Source organism: Piliocolobus tephrosceles, chromosome 8 (assembly GCF_002776525.5).
Source record: "Piliocolobus tephrosceles isolate RC106 chromosome 8, ASM277652v3, whole genome shotgun sequence".
Classification (NCBI taxonomy): Eukaryota; Metazoa; Chordata; class Mammalia; order Primates; family Cercopithecidae; genus Piliocolobus; species Piliocolobus tephrosceles.
The window spans coordinates 20,066,840-20,084,278 of NC_045441.1; positions in this window are offsets into that span (position 1 = coordinate 20,066,840).

Sequence of the window (17,439 nt, forward strand, 5' to 3'; positions counted from 1 at the left end):
ATCATGTTGGAATGTGATATCTTACTGCTCCAAAAAGTCTGTTTTGTCAGTCTTAAGATCTGTTTTAATGGTTAATGCAGGTCAGCTTTGTCGGAATTTCAAAGGGCTGAGAGTATAATGAGGTATGCCCACTTCTATCAAGACCTGAACTAGATTTTCATTTCGTTACTTTGGAATGCCCTTTGCCAAGAGCTGGTGGGGGAGGGTGGTCCATCAGTCAGTTGGGGGGCTTAGAATTTTATTTTTGGTTTATACCAGGGATAAGGGAATAGGCAGTTCTGACCTTTCATCCTTACGTTGTGTGTTCAAAGAGGAAATAAAGCCCCTTTTTCAGCGTGATTTGCAGAAATCCAGATAGGTTCTCCAGTTGGTGCAGCGTGGATCCTGCTCACATCCAGACCATCACCATATCCAGGGGACAGCTATAGCAGCTGACCCAAGTCACAGTGATGTGGCCAATCTCAGGGCCAGGACAGGGTAGGAAGGCTGAGTCCCCCAGCTTCAGAGAGTGAGTAGATCCCACAAAAGGGGACGCCATTGTAGGCTGAACAAAACAAATGCCCCGCACAGCACCCCATCCCTCCCACTGCAGTTCTGAAGGCCATGACTGCGCTTCAAATGAAGATTCTCCGAGTGGAATGAGCACAACATCTCCACGACTCTAAGAACGGCCAAAACAGGCAGTGAAGCTCAGCTTTCAGGAAGTGTTGCATTCATTCAGAGTGGGCATGCTGACGGTGATGGGAGAAAACTCAAAAGTGGGTGGCGGTTATTGTCAAAAACAAAAGGCATTTTTAAAACTCTGGATATGCTCTTTCTACCCCTAGGCCTTAAATGGCCTTTCCGGTCTTCTTCATCTGGGAATCTCCTATGCATCTGTTAAGACACTGTTCAAGGCCCAGTTCAGTGGCTCACACCTGTAATCCCAGCACTCTGGGAGGTCAATGTGGGCCGATCACCTGAGGTCAGGAGTTCAAGACCAGCCTGTCCAACATGGCGGAGAATCACTTAAGCCTGGAATGCCAAGGTTGAAGTGAGACAAGATCACACCACTGCACTCCAGTGTGGGTGATAGAGCAAGACTCTGTCTCAAAAAAAAAAAAAAAAAAAAAGACATTGCCCAACCGTCACCTCCTCTGTGAAGCCTGCCTTGGTTCTCCAAGACAAAGTTGGTGTCTCATTGCTGCTCCGGATTCCAAGAGTAGTTTGCATTTACTTCACTGGTGTTTTTTGTTTGTTTGTTTGTTTGAGAGAGGGTCTCACTCTGTGAGTGAGGCTAGAGTGCAGTGGCATCATCTCCACTCACTGCGACCTCCACCTCCTGGATTCAAGCAATCCTCATGCCTCAGCCTCCTGAGTAGCTGGGGTTACAGGCACATACCACCACACCCAGCTAATTTTTGTATTTTTAGTAGAGATGGAGTTTTACCATGTTGGCCAGGCTGGTCTCGAACACCTGACCTCAAGTGATCTGCCTGTCTCAGCCTCCCAGAGTTCTGGGATTACAGGCATGAGCTGCCACGCCTGGCCTCTTCACTGGCTTTTAATCTCTGGCTCATGGGTACTGCCTCTCTCCTGGGTACTTCACTATGCGAAGTTTTTCTTCCAGCACCCCAAGCAGAAACCCAACCCTCAGCAGGTGTTCCTGACCAGTTTGGTGGGTGGTTAAGCTACACAGCAAGGTGTATATTTTTTGTGACAGATGGTATTTTTTTACCACTTGGTTTTCTCCTAATAGAACCCACCTCCCATCATAGAGGCTGTAAATTCCACCAACTTCTGCTCCCAGCCTCCCTTGCAAATGGAGGTTGACAAGGGACTCATTTACGGTTAATATGATTTAAGGAGTTTCCAAGGGGCTTTTCCCCCTCCTTGATATAAAGAGCACCTCAAAAGAGAGAAACTCTCTTGCCTGTCCTCTTCCTTCCTGTCTCTGAACACAACTGTGAGAGAATGTGATGCCTGGAGCTGCAGCAGTGATCCTGAGACCATGAGGCAACAGCCTGGAGACAAAAGCCAACATGTTCAAAATGATGCAGTGGAAAGATTGGAAGTGGGTCTTTGATTATTCATCCTTAGATTCAAGGTGGGTAACACACTTCCATATCACTTCAAAGAGAAAGTAGAAACCTCTATTGTTTAAAGACATTTTTTTTTTTTTTTTTTTTTGAGATGGAGTCTCGCTCTGTCGCCCAGGCTGGAGTGCAGTGGCCGGATCTCAGCTCACTGCAAGCTCCACCTTTCAGGTTCACACCATTCTCCTGCCTCAGCCTCCCGAGTAGCTGGGACTACAGGTGCCCGCCACCTCGCCCGGCTAGTTTTTTGTATTTTTTTAGTAGAGACGGGGTTTCACCGTGTTAGCCAGGATGGTCTCGATCTCCTGACCTCGTGATCCGCCCGTCTCTCGGCCTCCCAAAGTGCTGGGATTACAGGCTTGAGCCACGACGCCCGGCCTAAAGGCATTTTTAGTTAGCAATTCCATTACTGGAACCAGAGAGCATGCTAACTGACATATGCTTTCTCACCCATGTTAGCAGTTAGGGACTCCACAGTACAAACATATTTTCCCATCTAGCACCAGTTTAGAAAACGGAGGGCCAAAAACCACCTCAAAAATTAAAATTATGGCCAAGAGCAGTGACTCATGCCTGTAATCCCAGCACTTTGGGAGGCCAAGTCAGGTGGATAACTTCTGATAAGGAGTTAAAAACCAGCCTGGCCAACATAGTGAAACCTTGTCTGTACTAAAAATACAAAAAGTAGCCAGGCACAGTGGTGCGGTCTGTAATCCCAGCTGCTCAGGAGGTTGAGGTAGAAGAATTGCTTGAACCCAGGAGACGGAGATTGCAGTGAGCTGAGATCATGCCATTGCACTTGAGCCTGGGCAATAAAGTGAGCTATGATCATGTTTCAAAATATATATATATATATATTTATATATTAAAATTATGGGCCATGTGTTATGGCTCATACGTGTAATCCCAACGCTTTTGGAGGTTGAGGCAGGACGATTGCTTGAGGCTAGGAGTTTGAGACCAGCCTGGGCAACACAAGACCCTGTCTCTACCAAAAAATATTTAATAATTTAAAAAATTAAAATTATGAAGGTATTGTCCTTGTTTTGTTTCCAACTATCAATTTATTTGAAGTTAAACACAAAGTGAATAGACTCAAAGATCAGACCTCCTGGTTGGTCACCTGAGTACATGTCTAAGTCACCTATATTCAGTCTCTCCCCTCATGTTTTTGTTTTGTTTTGTTTTGTTTTTTGAGATGGGGTCTCACTCTGTTGCCCAGGTTGGAGTGCAGTGGCAGGATCTCAGCTCATTGTAACCTCCACCTCCCAGGTTCAAGCAATTCTCCTGTCTCAGCCTCCCGAGTAGCTGGGATTACAGGCACCTGCCACCACGCCTAGCTAATTTTTGTATTTTTAGTACAGATGGGGTTTCGCCATGTTGGCCAGGCTGGTCTTGAACTCCTGAGCTCGAGCGATCCACCTGCCTCAGCCTCCCAAAGTGCTGGGATTACAGTCATGAGCCACATAACCTCCCCTAATGTTTGTGAAGCATCACGCCCCTCCCCAACCCTCTGACCCTGAAGATGGCACCATGAATAAGGATGCTGTACCACAAGGGTAATATTTCACTCAATAATTTATTCAAAGGCTATGAATTATGTAAATATGCTGAAAAGCTATGTGCTGCATTGCCCTAGATGAAAAAAAAAATCAAGGCAAACATGTATTTTAACCATCAAGCCAACGCAATAATCTGAATGGTAATTGCAAATCACAACTCAAAAGTTTGAGTTCAGAAGCTGAGTAGGAGCTGGTCAGGTGGATGGAGGTAGGGATGGGTATTAGAGACTGAAACAGCGAGTGGTGGGGAAGAGCCAAATGTCCTCAAGCTGATAAACTGTTCCACAGGACTCAGGAGTGAAATATGTCAGAACAAGAGGTTGGAGCGTGTGGGGCCAGCCGACATGCTGAGGAGTTTGCACTTGCCCATGGACTTGAAGGAGACATTGGAGGGTTTAGGTGGCAGAGACAAGGTCAAATACGCATTTTAAAAGCCAAGTGCAGTGGTGCACACCTTTAATACTAGCATTGTGGGAGGCCAAGGCAGGAGGACCGCTTGAGGCAAGACTTCAAGATCAGCCTGGACAACACAGAGAGATCCCATTTCTACAAAAAAATTTGGCTCACTCCTGTAATCCCAGCACTTTGGGAGGCCAAGGTGGGCGGATCACGAGGTCAGGAGTTCAAGACCAATCTGACCAACATGGTGAAACCCCGTTTCTACTAAAAATACAAAAATTAGCTGGGCATGGTGGAGCACACCTGTAATTCCAGCTACTCAGGAGGCTGAGGCAGGAGAATTGCTTAAATCTGGGAGGTGGAGCTTGCAATGAGCCAGTCGCCCCACTGCACTCTAGCCTAGGTGATAGAGTGAGACTCTGTCTCAAAACAAACAAAAAAATTAGTCAAGCATGGTGGCATGTGCCTGTAGTCTTTGTTACTCTGGAGGCTGAGGTGGGAGGATCACTTGAGCTCAGGAGTTTGAGGCTATCATGAGCTATGATCGTGCTTCTGAAATCCAGACTGGGTGGCAGACCCACTTTCTAAAAAAAGAAAAACCAAAACCACACATTTGTGCATTCTAGAGTCATCACTCTGGAAGCTATCTGGTGGTCGGACAGAAAAGAGGGAGATGGTATTTGTGTTTAGTCATAGAGTTATACTTTGTTTTGGGATTTTGTTGTTGTTGTTGTTTGTTTTTTGAAACAGGATCTTGCTCTGTCACCCAGGCTGGAGTACAGTGACACAATCACAGCTCACTGTAGCCTCAAACTCCTGGGCTCAAGTGATCCTCCCACCTCCACCTCCTGAGTGTCTGGGACTACATGCATGTGCCACCATACCTTGCTAACTTTTTAACTTTTTGTAGAGACAGGGTTTTCCGTGTTGCCCAGGCTGGTCTCGAACTCCTGGTCTCTAACAATCCTCCCGCCTTGGCCTCCCAAAGTGCTGGGACTACAGGCATGAGCCATTGCGCCTGGCTAAGTTATAGTTCTCACCAGTGTCTGCCATTTAAACCCTGAATCTAAAGGGTGTGGGTCATGCGCAGTGCCCAACATATAGGAAGGAGGAAGGGCTCAGTAAATAGCCACCGTTATTATTTCTATGACTATGTGTCCACCACCACCTTCTGCAGAATGATGACTAGGTAAAACATATCAACGAGAGGAGTAACTCAGCTGATACTGCAACCTCCACCTCTTGGATTTAAGTGATTCTCCTGCATCAGCCTCCTGAGTACCTGGGATTACAGGCACCCGTCACGATGCCCAGTTTGTTTTTTGTATTTTTGTAGAGACAGGGTTTCACCATGTTGGCCAGGCTGGTCTCGAACTCCTGGCAAGTAATCCACCCACCTCAGCCTCCCAAAGTACTGGGATTACAGGCATAAGCCACTGTTCCTGGCCAGCTGATACTGTTTCTGTCAGCAACACCTACCACCACCAACCCCAATGACATGCCACACAAAACGCTTGCTAACAACCTGCTATGGCAGCCTTTCAACTGCGTCTTCATGCTCCATGTAGGTCCCCTGTCTTTCACCACTCCACATTCTACCTGATTCACTAGGGCCTCACTTTTCATACTGAACCCCAGCTCTCCTCAACTTAACACGGGGAGTCCGAAGCTGGCTGTGTTATAGAGCAGGTGCTGTCTTCTTGTCCCTTGGGTAGGGTCTAGGTCAGAGATAAGTCATAGGATCCCAAGTCCCTAGGAAGAAATGTTTCAGGGGCCATGGGGACCTTTCACCAGGAATTACCATTCAATGTGTGGCAAACAAATGGTGAGAGTGGACCATCCTGTGGCCCTGCAGACATCACAAATCGATCACTGCACTCTTTCCTGCTAAACCAGATGTGCCTGAATGTCCTCAACATAGCGCCCAGGCAATCATTATTAACAGGTCTAAGCGAGCACATGCTTTTTAGGGGCCTGTCTTAGTCTGTTTATGCTGCCGTCGCAGGGTACTTGAGACTGAGTGATTTATAATGAATAGAAATTTATTTTCTTGTTCTAGAGGCTGGGAAGTCCAAGATCAAGGTGCTGGCAACTTGCCAGGGCCTTCTTGCTGTGTCACCACATCCATGGCTGAAGGTAGAAGGGTCAAGAGAGGGTGAGAACCTGGGTGCGATGGTTCACGCCTGTAATCCCAAAACTTTGGGAGGTCAAGGTGGGTGGATTACTTGGGCTCAGGAGTTCAAGACCAGCCTGGGCAATATGGTGAAACTCTGTCTCCACCAAAAATACAAAAAAAAAAAATCAGCCAGGCATGGTGGCGTGCAACTGTAGTCCCAGCTACTCAGGAGGCTGAGGTGGGAGGATCACTTGAGCCCGGGAGGAGGAGGCTGCAGTGAGCCAAGATTGCACCAATGCACTCCAGCCTGGGCAACAGAGTGAGACCCCATCTCAAAAAAAAAAAAAAAAAAATAGAGAAGGAGAGAGGGTGAGAGAGAGAAAGTAAAAGGGAGCTGAACTCGCCCTTTTATAACAAACCCACTCTAGTGATAACAACATCAATCCATTCACTCCACCTTCATGGCCAAATTGTCACAGGACAAACTCCAAAACTGGGGTTCATCTTGGAAGACCACATAGATTTTTGGCTTTGTGCAGGAAGGAATTCAAGAGCGAGCCGATGTAGTGAAGTGAAAGCAAGTTTATTAAGAAAGTAAAGGAAGAAAAGGGTGGCTACTCCATAGGCAGAGCAGCCCTGAGGGCTTCGGGTTGCCCATTTTTATGGTTATTTCTTGATCATAGGCTGAACAAGGGGTGGATTATTCATGTTTTCCAGGAAAGAGGCAGGGGTTTCCTTTGGTATGCTAATATATTATAATTAGTGTATAAAGAGCAGCGAGGATGACCAGAAGTTGCTATCATCGCCATCTTGGTTTTGGTTGGCTTTTTTTTTTTTTTTTTCTCGAGACAAGATCTTGCTTGCTCTGTTACCCAGGCTGGAGTGTGGTGACGTAACTATAGATCACTACAGCCTAGACCACCTGGGCTCAAGCAATCCTCCTGCCTTGGCCTCCCAAGTAGCTGGGACTTCAGGCACATGCCACCACACCCGGCAAAGTTTTTGAATTTTTAGTAGAGGTGAGGTTGCCTGGGCCGGTCTTGAACTTCTGAGCTCAAGCCGTCCTCCAAGTTTGGCCTCCCAAAGTGCTGGGATTACAGGCACGAGCCACCGTACCTGGTCTTGGCAAGCTTCTTTACTGCACCCTGTTTTATCAGCAGTCTTTGTGATCTGTGTCTTGTGAAACCAGTCCTGGCGAACTCCTATCTCATAATCACGTCTCATTAGGCCCACCTACCAATATTGTTGCATTGGGGATTAAGTTCCCGTCGCATGCTCTTTGGGGGATACTTTTTTTTTTTTTTTCCAAGACGGAGTCTTGCTGTGACATCCAGGCTGGAGCGCAATGGCACAACCTCGGATCACTGCAAACTCTGCCTCCCGTTTTCAAGTGATTCTCCTGCCTCAGCCTCCTGAATAGCTGGGACTACAGACATTCACCACCAAGCCCAGCTAATTTTTGTATTTTTAATAGAGACGGGGTTTCACCATGTTGGCCAGGCTGGTCTCGAACTCCTGAGCTCAGGTGATCTGCCTGCCTCAGCCTCCCACGGTGCTTGGATTCCAGGCATGAACTGCCGCGCCTGGCCTGGGGGATACTTTGAAACCATAACAGGGCTCTTATCCCCTATGCTCATGTTTTCCTGCTCCACTGCTCTGGAGTGAGTTAGATTATGCTGGCACTCCTGGGCCCTCCTCTCTATCCCCTGCTTAAGGGAGGAAGAGGTTTCATAGTGGTGAGACTGGCATTTCCGAATCCCCACCTGATACGGTTTGAATCTGTGTCCCCACCCACATCTCATGTTGAAATGTAATCCCTGATGCTGGAGGTGGGTCCTGGTGGGAGGTTATTGGATCACGGGGGTAGTTTCTCATGGTTTAGTACCATCCCCACTTGGTACTATATAGTAAGTTAGTTCTCACAAGATGTGATTGTTTAAAAGTGTGAGGCACCTCCCCTGTCTCTCTTCCTCCTGCTCCTGCCATGTAAGACGTGCCTCTCCTTCCTCTTCGCCTTCTGCTACAATTGTAAGTTTCCTGAGGCCTCCTCAGCCATGTTTCCTATACAGTCTGCAGAACCAGGAGTCAATTAAACCTCTTCCCTTTAAAAATTACCCAGTCTCGCCGGGCGCGGTGGCTCAAGCCTGTAATCCCAGCACTTTGGGAGGCTGAGACGGGCGGATCACAAGGTCAGGAGATCGAGACCATCCTGGTTAACACGGTGAAACCCCGTCTCTACTAAAAAATACAAAAACTAGCCGGGCGAGGTGGCGGGCGCCTGTAGTCCCAGCTACTCGGGAGGCTGAGGCAGGAGAATGGCGTAAACCCGGGAGGTGGAGCTTGCAGTGAGCCTAGATCCGGCCACAGCACTCCAGCCTGGGCAACAGAGCAAGACTCTGTCTCAAAAAAAAAAAAAAAAAATTACCCAGTCTCAGGTATTTCTTTATAGCAACGTGAGAAGAGACTAATACACTACCTGAGCAAGGGTTAATGTGTTGGGAGACAGCCCAAGCCCTCTAACTTACTGAGTCACAGGCACAAAGGAACTGCAGGCTCCTCCCTGCAGGCGAGTAGAGGGACCAGAGCTCTCCCTTCCACCAGCACACAAACAAATCTTGCAGGGAAAGGGAGGCCCCTAGTTGACTGAAAAAACTACTTAGAGTTTTCAACAGTGCAAGCTATTTCATCCAACTTCTCCTAAGCCAATAATCAGAGTATAAATTTCTAGTAGTCCTTAGTAAGAGACAATTAATTAGCTACCCAATTAATTAGCTTCCTCAATAAGGGGGGAGGCAAAGACATCAACGGAGGCTTCAGTGTCTTTGATAAGTGTTTGCAAGTAGAGGAAGCCCAGAGAATTGCAGAACGTTTGCCTGCTGCGATTTTTTTTTTTTAAACAAAAATGCACTGTCTTTGTTCCCCCAGAAATGGGCCATTTCCCTGGCAGTCAGATGCATCTCTGCCTGCCTTAAACGAAGGTCTGTGATCACTTCCTCTAACATCAAGGCCAGAGTTCCTGAAATCAATGAGAAATTCTAAACACACCAGGATGCCTTCCAAACAGGCGGGCTTTTTGTTCTCCAGAAAATGCAACGAATTTAAAACATTGTACCAAACATCTTCAAAACCTAGTCATGAAAGTAACATGCTTTGTTACATTAAATGAAATTAAATCAGTAGAGGAAAAATGCGCTAAGCAGGCTAACGGCCAACATGATTAGTCACTGCTAACTTGCATGAAATCAGTAGTAACCAAGAGGAGTTCATCAATTTACACGGGAATAAAAATTGAGAGAAGAACCCAGCATACTGGAAGAACAACGAAAAAGATTAAATAATCTTTTAGCTGGGAAAAATATGTTGCTTTGAATATTTTGAGTATATTTTAACTTCAACGATACACTGAATTCCAATTTCAGGATATTATTTAAGGAAAAGCTTAGAAGTGTATTCCACAAAGAATTAAGAAACACATGTCCTCATAACTTTTATTATGTTCTTTTGATTAAAATAATACATATTCATTCCTATATGCTCCTTCATATTACAAATGATTTTTACATCATGAAGATGATGCTATTCTATGGTTTGTATTCTGTCTTTCAAACAGCATTATACTTCATAAACATCTTCTGTGACTAAAACTTCTCCAAAAACTTTCACTGGCTGCTGGCGTTCCATTAAGTGTCATCAACGACCCCATCAAAGGATATTTGTCTGTCATCCTCCCAGAATTCACTTCTCATTGGCGTCTGGTCCTGTCAATTCATCTTTTTAATTTTTTTTTAATTTTTATTTTTTGAGATGGAGTCTCGCTCTGTCACCCAGGCTGGAGTGCCGTGGCGTGATCTCACCTCACTGCAACCTCCACCTCCCAGGCTCAAGCGATTCTCCTGCCTCAGTCTCCCAAGTGGCTGGGACTACAGGTGTGTGCCACCACCTCCAGCTAATTTTTTGTATTTTTAGCAGAGACAGGGTTTCACCATGTTAGCTAGGCCAGGCTCAAACTCCTGGCCTCAAGTGATCTGCCTGCCTCGGCCTCCTGAAGTGCTGAGATAACAGATATGAGCCACCGAGCCTGGCTGATTAGTCTTTTCTTGATCCACTCTTCCCAGTGGATTTCTGTGACTCCACGGCCTGGTGTCTCTCCTAAAACTGCCTTTTCAAAAAAATTATAACAGTAAGAAAATTACGACAGTGAAAGATTGGATCTCACTAATCCCCATCTTGCCTTTAACATCCAAACCGCCTTTAATCACATCTGGGCTTGGGCCAAGCAAACTTTGGGAGACATTTAGTTTATAGTTTAAATGATTATATCCCTTCTCCAAAACTCAACCGCCTTTGTAAAACTAATGAGAGACCACCAGGCTAGGAGAATGAGAAGAGCCTGAATTCTGCTGAGATGTAGACATCAACGATTACCGGCCATTATTCCAGAGGTCACAAGATTTGCAACCCCCCAATAACTCCTGCAGATAACATCACTATTATAGAAACTAAGATTGGTCTTTTGAGATAAGGTTTCAGGTTTGTGCATTTCTGACAACCAATGGCTCCACTTGGACCTGCCAAACTCCCTCTGGCCCCACCCAGAAGCGGACTCAGCAGACAAGGACCATTTTTCACACCCCTAGGATTGCATCCCCAACCAATTAGTAGCACCCCTACCCTAGACCCCTGCCCACCAAATTATCATTACCTCTGAATTTTCAGGGAGACCAAGTCGAGTAATAATAAAACTTCAGTCCCTCATTCAGCTGGCTGTGTGTGAAGTAAGCTCTTTCTCTATTGCAACCACCCTGTCTTGGTAAGTCAGCTCTATCTGGACAGCCAGCCAAATGAATTCACTGCACACATTACACTCTCATCTCTACCCCCTGTAGACTCGCCTCCTCTGTTGGAGTTCATCAAGGCTGGGTCTCTCCTGTTATTTTATCCTCTCTCCTAGGTGATCTCAGCCCTCTTCCAGGCTTCTATTATAGCTTACAGGATCGTGATTCACACATTTCAGTTTCCACCCCAGGCCCCTCCAGACATGTCCATCTGCCTGCTGTGTTGACTTTTCCCTTGGGAGTCTTGAGGCAGCTCCAAGCTTACTGACCAGAAATGAACTCAAGCTCTCCCCCTAGCCTGGTCCTCTTCCAGGATGAGCCAGCATGGAAGACGGCACTGTCATCCACCCTGTTCTCAGGCCTGCCACCCAGGAGTCATCTTTAGCCCCATCTAATTGTCAGAGGTATTTGAACCACAGCAACTCCATCTTGAGTAGGGGATGGGTAAAATGAGGCTGAGACCTGCTGGGCTGCATTCCCAGACAGCCAAGGCGTTCTTAGCCACAGGATGAGACAGGAGGTCGGCACAAGATACAGGTCATAAAGACCTTGCTGATAAAACAGTTTGCAGTGAAGAAGCCAGCCAAAACCCACTAAAACCAAGAGGGCAACGAGAGTGACCTCTGGTCGTCTTCCCTGCTACACTCCCACCAGCACCATGACAGTTTACAAATGCCATGGCAACATCAGGAAGTTACCTTATATGGTCTAAAAGGGGGGGGGGCATGAATAATCTACTCCTTGTTTAGCACATCATGAAGAAATAACCATAAAATGGGCACCCAGCAGCCCTCATGGCTGCTCTGTCTGTGGAGGAGCCATTCTTTCGTTCTTTTACTCTCTTAATAAACTTGCTTTCTTTCACTTTACGCTATGGACTCGCCCTGAATTCTTTCTTCTGCAAGATCCAAGAACCCTCTCTTGGGTTCTGGATCGGGACCCCTTTCCTGTAACATGATCCATTTGGTGCCAAATGCATGAAGTGTTATCTTCCAGGTCTCTCAAAGCCATCCACTGTTCTCCATGCAGGAGAGTGTCACCAGGACTGGCACAGATGGTTGCTCACTGCAGAAAGGCCACCACCCAAGCCATTACCTCTCACCTGTTCATGAAAATACCAACTCATCTCCTTCCCTTTTGGCCTCTCCAAGCCATTTTCCAACCCCCAGCTAAAATGGTCTCATTAAAATGCAAATCTAATCATGTTGTTCCTTTGCATAATTGCTCTGAGGGCGCAAGGTCTGGCCTCCGTCTCCCTGAGTCATCACCCATTATGTGTCCCTGGTGTCCCCGTGTGGCCTGGCTCTTTCCTTCATTTTCTGCATCATCCTTCAGCTCCAGCCACTGTGGCCTTCCTGCAGCTGCCCAGGTGTGCCGCACTCCAGTATTAGTCCATGTTCATGCTGCTGATAAAGACATACCCGAGACTGGGTCATTTATAAAGAAAAAGAAGTTTAATGGATTCACAGTTCCACGTGGCTGGGGAGGCCTCACAATCATAGTGGAAGGCAAAAGGTATGTCTTACATGGCGGCAGACAAGAGAGACAGTGAGAGCCAAGCAAAAGGGAAAACCCCTTTTAAAACCATTGGATCTCGTGAGACTTATTCACTACCATGAGGATAGTGTGGCAGAAACAGCCCCCATGATTCAATTGCCTCCCACCAGGTTCCTCCCTAAACTTGTGGGAATTATGGGAGATGAGATTTGGGTGGGGACACAGCCAAACCATATTAGCTGGGTGTGGTAGCGTGCACCTGTAGTCCCAGGTACTTGGGAGGCTAAGGCAGGAGAATTGCTTAAACCCGGGAGGCGGAGCTTGCAGTGAGCCGAGATCGCGCCACTGCACTCCAGCCTGGGCAACAACAGAGTGAGACTGTGACTCAAAAAAAAAAAAATGGTTTGGTGAGCTAGGGATAAGGGTGGCCAGGCAGTGGGTGCTTGCTGCCAATTGGTGGGGTGAGAGATGAAATCCTAGGGAGCTGAAGCTCTCCTCTTGTGCTGAGTCACTTCTGGGTGTGGCCACAGGAGCAGGAGGCAGGTCCACACAGAGCCAGGTGTCAAAGATATCTCAAAGGCCAATCTTAGGTTCTACAATAATGATGTTACCTGCAGGAGTAATTGGAGAAATTGCGTATCTTATGACCTCCAGAACAATAGCTGGCAATTGTTTATATTTACAGATAGTAGAAATCAGGCTTCTCTGTCCTCCTTGCCTGATGGTCTCTCACTAGCTTTACGAAGGCAGTTGAGTTTGGGGAAGAGCTATTATCATTTAAACTATAAACTAAATGTCTCCCAAAGTTGGCCCAGTCTAATCCCAAGAATAATTAAGGCAGCTTGAAGGCTAAAGTCAAGCGGGGGGTTGGCTAGATCAGATCTCCCCTGCTGCCATAATTTTCTCACTGATATAATTTTTGCAAAGGTGGTTTTGATTTGATGAATAAAATATTCTTTTAATTTGCATTTCCTTGGGAAAAGTGAACATTTCATATTTTGTAGCCATCTGTATGTCCTCACTGGTAACATTTTATGTCCCATGTCCTTTGTTCGTTCAGCCAGTCAAGTCTTAACATTTTTAAAATTCAGCTATATGAGGTTTTTGAGGATTTGTCTATCACACTTCATACAAATTATTTCTCCCAGTCTTTGCCTTTTGAGTTTATGTGATGTTTGATATATCAGATGCTTAAACATATTCTACAGTCAAGGATTTTTTGACCTTTCCTTTATGAGTTCTTACATGATGGTTCTGAAAGTGTGGTCTCTGGGCTAGCAGCATTAGCAGCATCTAATGAAACCACCTTTGCAAAATTATGACTGAGACAATGAAAGAGATCCAACTTAACTGACTCCATCTTGCTTCCAACCTCCAAGCTGTCCTTGTTCATTCCTGGGCGTAGGCTGAACCAACTTTGGGAGAAACTTAGTTTATAGCTTAAACAAAGACGGTAACAGCCCTTTCCCAAAGGCAGAACTCTTCTTGCCTGGGGACTAGAATGCCTTTGTAGAACTAACATTAACCACAACATTAGATATTATGGTTTAGGAGCCATGCAGCTAGAGGCTACAAGATTCTGACCCTCCCTAAATTGCTCCTAAGGTCAGCGCTGGAGATGTTTTGTAGACCCTGCATTTGATGGATCAGCTGGTCCTACCCAGATCAATAAACTGGCTCATCTTGTTGTGCCCTGAGTTCCGAGACCCTCCTCAAAGACGACCACCAGAAACATAAGTCAAAGCCAAGCGGCCGGGATCACTTTATTGCAGGTTCGAACCCAGACCTCTCTCCATACAGGCGTAGTCAGGAGGGCAAGAGAGAGGTCCCGAGCGCAGCTCAAGCCTACTTTTTATAGTAAGGCACAAACAGGTTACAGAAGATTAGGGCATTTTTGCAGTTACAAGATTGGGATTGGTTGACATTTTGCAGTTTGAACATTCGGCAGTTTCTGATTGGCTCCCGCCCTTTTTTAAACCACAAATGTCTAGGGTTTTTTTTTTGTTGTTGTTGTTAGACAAACTGCTTGCTTAACCATGGGTGGGAGGGGGGTGGTTTCGATTGAGCAAGCAGGGGGTACGTGACTGGGGGCTGCAAGCACCGGTAATCAGAACAGAACAGGACAGGGACTTTCACAACGCTTGTCCATACAATGTCTGGAATCTATAGATAACATAACTGGTTAGGTCAGGGGTCGATCTTTAACCAGGCTCAGGGCGCCGCCCGGGCTGTCTGCCTATGGATTTCATTTCTGCCTTTTAGTCTTTTCAATCTGATCTTGTGGTCCCCACCCAGGAACTGAGAGCACAATACAGCTCTGACTCCCTATGATTTCATCTCTGACCAGTCAGCATTCCTGGCTCACTGGCTTCTCCCCAACCCCACAAGTTGTCCTTAAAAACTCTGCTCCCCAAATGCTCTGGGAGACTGATTTAATAATAAAACTCCAGTCTCCCGCACAGCCAGCTCTGTGTGAATTACTTTCTCTATTGCAATTCCCCTGTCTTGATTAATTGGCTCTGTCTAGGCAGTGGGCAAGGTGAACTCCTTAGGTGGTTACACTAGGAGTCTTTTAGAAATGCAAATTCTACTCACTGAAGACCTATGATATCAGGATATCAGACACTCTGAGGCTGACCCCAGTCATCTGTATTAACAAGTGCTGCAGGAGATTCTGATGCCAAGGAAAGTTATGGAAGCCACTAGTCAAGAAACAGCTTCCTTACGTAAGCCTTCTTCTGAGCATTTTGTTTCTCCTGATTTCGTTTTGGTATGTAATAGAACTAAATGATGCTTTTCTCCCAAACCCCCACTGATTTAGGGTGCTTCCTTTATCTTAAATTTTGTAAACATTCAGAGTTGCCTCTGTGCTTTCATTCTTTTTTAAAAGCTTGAGATAAAATTCACATACCATAAGATTCACCCATTTAAAGTATACAACATTTCGGGGAGCCAGGCATGGTGGCTCATGCCTGTGAATCCCAGCACTTTGGGAGGCTAAGGAGGGTGGAGCACTTGACATCAGGAGTTCAAGACCAGCCTTGCCAACATGGTGAAACCCCGCCTCTACTAAAAATACAAAAATTAGCCAGGTGTGGTGGTGCACGCCTGTAGTCCCAGTTACTCAGGAGGCTGAGTCATGAGAATCGTCTGAACTCGGGAGGTGGAGGTTGTAGTGAGCCAGATTGCGCCACTCCACTCCAGCCTCAGTGACAGAGCCATACTCCATCTCAAAAAAAAAAAAAAAATGTACACAACAGTTTGGGGACTTTCAGTATATTCAGACTTGTGCCAACATCACAGTGCTCCCACATTCTAATTTTAGTCATTTGCATCTTTTCTTTTGTTCCTGGTGAGTCTAACTAGAGGGTTGCCAATTTTGTTGATCTTTTCAAAGAACAAACTTACTATAATTTCACAGATTTTTCTCTATTGTTTCCTTCTCTGTATTTATTTCCACTCTAATGTTTATTATTTTCTTCATTCTGTTTGCTTTGGGTTTCATTTGCTCTTCTTTCTTAGTTTCTTAAGGTAGAATGTTAGGTTATTGATTTGAGATATATCTTCTTTTCAGTGTAAGCATTAACTAGAAATATCCCTCTAAGCACTGATTTAGTAGTATTCCATAAATTATGGTGTTTTTATTTTCATCCATGTCAAAGTATTTCCTAATTTCCCTGGATGATCTGTTTTTTGACCCATTGATTATTTAGGATTTTTAAAAATGTTTACATATTTGTGAATTTCTTACATTTTTTTCTGTCATTGATTTCTAATTTCATCCCGTTGGTTGCAGAACATAACTTGTACATTTTCAGTCCTTTTTAATTTACTGAGACTTATTTTATAGTCTAACATATAGTCTATCCTGGAATGTTCCATGTGCCCTTGAGAATAATGTATTGCTACATGGAGTGTTCTGTTAAGTCTATTAGGTGGAGTTAGTTTATAGTGTTGACCAAATCTTCCATTTCTTGCTGGTCTTCTGACCAGTCCTCCTATCTATTATTGGAAGTGGGGTATGTAAGTCTGTATTATTGTGGCCTTTCTTGTATACATTCTATCAGATTTTGTTTTATATATTTTGGGGCTCTATTTTTACATGCATGTATGTTTATAATCATTATATCCTTCTAGTAAATTGGTCCTCTTATCATTTTAAAATGTCCTTTGTTTTTAGTAGCAATTTTATCTTAAAGTCTCTACATATTTTTTTCACGCCTGTAATCCCTGCACTTTGGGAGCCCAAGGCGGGTGGATAACAAGGTCAGGAGTTTGAGACCAGCCTGGCCAAGATGGTGAAACCCTGTCTCTACTAAAAATACAAAAATTGGCTGGGCGTGGTGGCATGCATCTGTAATCCCAGCTACTTGGGAGGCTGAGGCAGGAGAACTGCTTGAACCTGGGAGGCGGTGGCTGCAGTGAACTGAGATCATGCCACTGCACTCTAGCCTGGGTGACAGAATGAGACTCCATTTCAAAAAAAAAAAAAAAAGTCTCTACATATTTTTAATATTGCTATAGCCACTCCAGCTCTCTTTTGGTTACGGCTTTCATGGGATATCTTTTTCCCCTCCTTTAACTTTCCACCTATTTGCCTTTGAATCTGAAGTGTGTCTCTTATAGACAGCATATAGTTGGATTTTTAAACAATTTTATCATCTTTTTAAAATTTTAGATTCAGTGGGTACATGTACAGGTTTGTTACAGGAGTATAGAGCATGACGCTCAGGTTTGAGGCATGATTAAACCCATCACCCGAGCATAGTACTCAACAAGTTTGTTTTCAACGATTGCTCCCCTTCCTCCCTCCCCCATTTTGTAGTCCCCAGGGTCTATTGTCCCCATATTTATGTCCATGTGTACCAGTGAAAATGCAGTAATTGGTTTTCTGTCTCTGCATCAGCTCACTGAGTAATGGCCCCCAGCTTCATTCATGTTGCTGCAAAGGACAT